Genomic DNA, 6403 nt, shown 5'->3' on the forward strand with positions numbered 1-6403 from the left:
AAGTAATTTATATAGAAGTACAAAAGATCAAGAATTTAAAGAAAAATAATTTTTTAAAAAGGCAGGGACAAAGTACCAGATTTTACAAAGCAGTAATTATCAAAACAATTTAGTACTGGTTAAAAAATAAGGAATAGTGGAATAGTAAATTGGAATAGTAGAACAGATTAAGTGCATAACAGACAGAAGCCAAAGAACTCAATAGCCTAGTATTCAATAAATGCAAAGACCCTAACTCATGGGATAAGTGCCCACTCTTTGATAAAGCTGCAGGGAAAACTGGATAGCAATATGGAAGAAATTATGTTTAAACCAATATCTTACACTTACACCAAGACATACTTCGAATGGATACGTGACTTAGATATAAAAGGTCACATTAGGGAAATAAGGAAGATAATATGTTATTGATTTTGTTTGTTTCCCCTCTGTGGACTTTTAAATAATTTATTGCTACTCCTTTTACAATCTCTCTCTACCCACTGTTGACAGAATTTTACTGAGCCAGTCTCTAACCTGGGAATAGTCGGAGCTACACAAAGCAGGCCCAGAGACAGGAGTACCAGTAATCAAGTAAAAGTTTAATTAATCAGATCCAGAGTCAGGAATGCTCTCTATGCTAGAGTAAAGATGCAGCTAATAGAGATAAATCTCAAGTGGGGAAGTAGGGGGAAGCTGGACAATCATTTCCAAGACCTGAGTGGTTTCCACAACAAGCCCCTAAGTCCACAGTACGGGTGTTCTGGAGTCCTGCGGGAACAGTACTGTTTCAGGTCTTTGGGGGTCGTTACTTAGTGGAATAGAGGACCAGAGTTCTGTGCCAGGAACAGGTTCTACAATCTTTGATTTGCTTCACTTACCAGACACAGGCACAGGAACGTAGTGATTCTGAGAGCATTGTCAATGATTGATTGATCATTTCAAGCCGCATTGTAAGTCTGCCTCCCAAGTCAGGGTCTCCTGAGAAATCTAAATTATTAGTACATTCATTACACATATCATATCAATTAATATGAAAATCATAATTCCCTTCATACTGCTAACTCATCTCCCCCCCTACCATCCTTGTCATAAAATAAATCAACACATTGACTGTATCTGAAAATGTATATCTTTCTGTACCTCAGTAGATGAATGCCTTGATAATTCTTGTGTCTTCTGTACAAAAGCTCACCATAGACTAGAGGACAGTGTTGGTAGAGAACACACAGAATTTTCAGCAACATGGCACCTAAGGAGATTACCCTGAACCCTTCCATCCCAGGGATGGATCCAGAGTCATTTTATTTTAGAGATTCTCTTGTGTCTGCGGCATGGAAAGATGATCTAAAGTGGGGGAAGAGAAGACTCATTTTTAGGGTTGAAATGCTTTCACTTCACAAACAGGACCATAAGATGGGCTAAGGAGCTTCTACACCCAATCCATCTCCATCCTGTTTGAGAGAAATCTCAGAAATTACTCTGGAAGATAGAAGACCACAGGAATAAACTTATTCATTAATCATCACAGAGTGTCACTGTTGGTTTTCCTGCCCCAAATCTTTCTCTATTCCTATCCATTTTCCATAAAACTGCTAAGATGATTTTCTGACCATGCCATTCCTCACTCCTAACTCAATGAATTCCAGTAGTTCCCTATTAGGATGGCTAGGTAGTACAGTGCATTGTGTCAGGCCTGGAGTCAGGAAGACTCCTTTCCTTGAGTTCAAAATCCAGCCTCAGACACTTACCGGCTGTGTGACCCTGGGCAAGTCACTTAACCTTGTTTGCTTCAGTTTCCTCATCTGTAAAATTACCTGAAGAAGGAAATGGTAAACCACTCCAGTATCTTTGCCAAGAAAATGCCAAATGGGGTCACAAAGAGTTGGACATAATTGAAAAACAACTGAACAACAACCATCAGTTTCCTGTGACAGAATATAAAGGAAAGACAGTCTTCATCTATCCAGTGGGGTTCTTCCAACTTGAGAAAATGTCCCGAAGGGCTCCTGGGTCCCCAGCCACTTCTCAGCAGTCCAAGGAAGAGGTAGCTAGGGATGTGAACTGTTTGGAAGAGTTGGTTTATCTAGATGATCCCATTGCTTTTGTGAAGTTATTGGAAGACCATAAGGAGAAACTACTGAAGATATTAAGCCAAAGCTGCTCTTTTAAAACGAGTAATTAATGAGTGCCAGTTCCATGCAGGTCACATAGCAACATGACAATCAGTGATCAGTGACTGGGTATTGCCTAGTCATATCTAAAGAATTATGAGGGATTTAGGACACTTTGGGCATTTGGTGGCCCTAATTAGAGAGAATTACAGTCCTAGCACTGCAGATATAGAGCAGCCATAAGCAAAAAGGCTAAAAGAAACAGTTTGGATTGGACTCTGGCACTTTTTGCACTTCTCTCTGACAAGTAATGTGACTAGACTTTTAAGGACTCTATTCGAGGCCTCTTATGTACACTAGCACTAGTTTCCATTAGTCATGAGCAAGCTATTCCCATGCAAAATGCAGCCTAGAGAAGCTTGGGGCAATTTCACAAGGGCCAAACTCCTAGAAAAAGTTGTCTACTTTTGGTTCTTCTACTTTCTCTTCCCTTCCTCCTCAAGTCTCAAATCTAGCTCCTGATCTCCTCACTCAGCTAAAACCACTCTACCAATGATCTCTTATTGTCAGTTCTGATGACCTTTTGCCAGTCCTTGCTTCTTGATCCATCTGTGATATCTGATACCATTGGCCACTTCAACCTCCTGGCCACTCTAAGGTTTTGTGACTGCTCTGTCTCGGCTCTCCTGTCTGTCTTCTCAGTCTTCTTTGTTGGAGCATCATCCACAGAATGCCTCTGAACTATGAGTATACCCTAGAGCCTCCTCCTGGCTCTATTATCTTCCTTTTCTATACATACTCTCTCTTTATAACCATATCAACTTCCATGGGCTTAATTATCATCTCTATGAAGTTTATCCCATATTTGTATATCCAGTCCCCATCTTTCTCCTAGGTTCCAGTGTCACATCACCAGCTGCCTATCAGACATCTTAAACCTTAAGAACAAGGACCCTCCATTCCCTAACTGTCTAACCAGTTGCCAAATTCTGTCATTTCTCCACTCACATTTGTTCCCTTTTCTTCACTCAGATAGCCACCCTCATCACCTCTCTCTTCAATGATTACAAATAGACTCATAATTGATCTCCTTCCTTCAAGGCTCTCTCCATTTCGATCCTTTCTTCACACAGCTGCCAAAATTATTCTCCTAAGGCACCGATCTCATCAAGTCAGCCTCCCTACTCAATAAACTCCAGTGGCTTCGAATTACCTCTAGGATGAAGTAGAACTCTGTTAGGCATTTAAAATCTGTCACAACCTGGCCCCAATCTACCTTTATTTTATTATATGTTACTCCTCTTCACAAGCTCTATGGCTGGTCTAGCCAAACTGACTTTCTTGTTTCTCATACATTATATACCCCTCACCTCTGTACCTTTATGTAGAATTTCCAATAAATCTGGAAAACACACCCTTCTCACCTCTGCCTCTTAGAATCTCTGGGTTATTTCAAGACACAACTCGAGCATGACATTATTCATGAAGCCTTTTCTGATACTCCTTAACTGATGGTGCCTTCCAAATTTCCATGTACTATATTGTGTCATGTATCTGTAGATATGCATGGTTGAACTGTAATCCCCCTGAGGTCAAGGACTGTTTCACTTTTGTCTTTGGCACCCTCAGAACTTAGCACAATATCTGGCACATAATAAGCGTTTAGTGGATATGGATTGACTAGAAGCCTGATGCATTTACTAGTAAAGAATTCAGTGACAGTGAAAACCATGATCCCATCCACAAGTTGGAATTCTTGGCTTTGAAGTGAGCTATGGATAAGAAGGGGTGATAAGCAAGGATGTCACCAATTTAGCTCATCAGGATTTGCTGTTACTGGACAACGTAATATATTTAAAGGAAGATGACACATCTCACATTCTATATTTTTGTTGTCAATTTAAAATCTTTTTCTATATTTAAAACCATTATATACTTGAGTATTTACAAGGGAACTGATGTCTCCTTATCTAATATCAGAACACCTTTCTTAACAGTATATTATTTACCCCAAATTTATCATTTATCTTGACAGAGATTTTGTGAATGACACTCCAAATTTGTATGCCATCAGTGTTCTCATATCATAACTGTATTTGTTTTTTTAAAGATTTATTTAGTATTTTACATTTCCCTAGTGACATGTAAAATAATTTTTAACATTGGTTTTTAAAATTTTGCTTTCCAAATTATCTCCCTTCCTTCTTCCCCACCCCTCCCCCATTGAGAAGGCAAGTAATTTTATATAGGTTACCTGTGTAGTCATACAAAATGCTTCCATAATAGTTATGTTGTGAAAGAAAACACAGGCCAAAAAAAATCTCAAGAAAAATAAAAAAAGTAAAAAAAAATGTTTCAATCTGTATTCAGACACCATCAGTTCTTTCTCTGGGGATGGATAGCATTTCTCATTATAAATCCTTCAGAGTCGTCTTAGATCATGGTATTACTGAGAGTAGCTAAGTCATTCACAGCTGATCATCCTACAATATTGCTGTTACTTTGTGCACAGTACATTTCACTTTGCCATCAGCTCATGTAAATCTTTTCAGATTTTTCTGAGAGCATCCTGCTCAGCATTTCTTATAACACAATAGAATTCCATCATAATCACCTACCACAGTTTGTTCAGTCATTCCCCAATTGATGAGCATTCCCTCGATTTCCAGTTCTTTGCCCCCAGAAAAGAGCTGCTATAAATACTTTTTGTACATATAGGTCCTTTTCCTTTTTGCTTTTCATCTCTTTTGGGATACAGACCTAGTAGTGGTATTGCTAGTTGAAAAGGTAGGCCTGGTTTTATAGCCCTTTGGGCATAGCAGAACTATATTTGCTGAAAAAATACTTATACACTGAAATTTATATAGATAAGCTCACTTTTCTCCTATGGGGGAAGAAGTGATTTCATGCTCCTAGACTAGCACCCATGGCTTTCATGAATATATTTCAAGCATAGATCTGGTGATGTCAGTTCTCTGGTCAGTCCTCTTTAGGGACTTCTGGACCATAAGGTTTATGCTTCTACAGTGGGCATTTAAGGTTCTGTACAAACCTAAACCCATCTTTTTCACTCTCAATTCATGTTACCTCCCTGCCATACAATGTTCCAGTCAAACTAGATTACTTTCTGAACCCAGAACAGCATTTCTCAGACATCAATTATTGACTGACAGATTGTTCCTAGAGTTACTGTGGCCCAGGATTTCATTTTCTTTCACCATAAATCATCCTGACTCTCTGTACTCTGACCACCCCCAGTACCCTCAGGACGTGCAGAACCATGGAAAACAGTCAGACAAGCAGTATTCTGGGGGACAACCTTTCCCTCAGGGGATCTCAAAGATCACCTCTGCACAGTAGCTGCTGAGGCCCTGGGAGTTAAGGAAGCAACTAATTATCTCTGCCTTCAGTTATAGTTTAAAAACCTGGCATTTATTCTACCAAGAGTCAAGCTTTGTACTCCTCCCAAGGAGAGGTAAAAATAGACTCCTGAATAATGCTAGGTGGGATGACTATCCAACAAGTCCAGAATCTGGCTTCTCAATATTCAAGACTCCGCTAAATTCCCACCTCCTCCAAGAAGCCTTATAATGAAATGAATGCTTCCTTTTACAAACACCTAGTACTCATTAATTTCTATTCCATGGTATATGATGCTTAACCATATTGTGTCATCTTGCTTTCTATCTTGCATTTTTACTTACTATACGTGATTTCTTTCCTCCCCAAATGGAGTGTAAGCTACTTAAAGGCAGGAGTCATAGGTTATAATTAATATTCTTATGTTTACATTACTTTTAATGGAGAGTTTTTAGTGGTCCTACCAAGCTGGAAGAGTTTCAAGTATGGGCCCTGTAATATACTTTTACATCTGTTACCTGAGGACTGACTTTGCTAAGTTTGAAGAAAGTTGCAACCCTGTAGGATGATAAATTTTCTCTCACCACAGCTCTAGAAGGCCATCTACTAAGTCTTATGGGAATTGAGGTAGATGGAAGAGGTACTGATGTACTGGTGGAGCAAGTGATTTAAAATATAAAATATTCCATATTCATTTCAGTTGAATAAATAGTCCCTACCCTCAAGAGGCCTCTAATGAGGTAAACCATATGGAAATACCAATGTACATTCAAGATATACACTGAAAACGGAAGGTTAAATTCATGAGGAAGGCATTAGCAGTGGGGGTGGAAGGCAAAAATTTCCTGCAAAAGGTGAGATGAGCTACTATCTAGAAAGAATCTAGAGAAAGCAAAAGACAGAGATGAGGAGGAAGAGGAGGGACAGTCAGCAGGGGGGTTAGATAGAGC

Source organism: Notamacropus eugenii, chromosome 1 (assembly GCF_028372415.1).
Source record: "Notamacropus eugenii isolate mMacEug1 chromosome 1, mMacEug1.pri_v2, whole genome shotgun sequence".
Taxonomy (NCBI): domain Eukaryota; kingdom Metazoa; phylum Chordata; class Mammalia; order Diprotodontia; family Macropodidae; genus Notamacropus; species Notamacropus eugenii.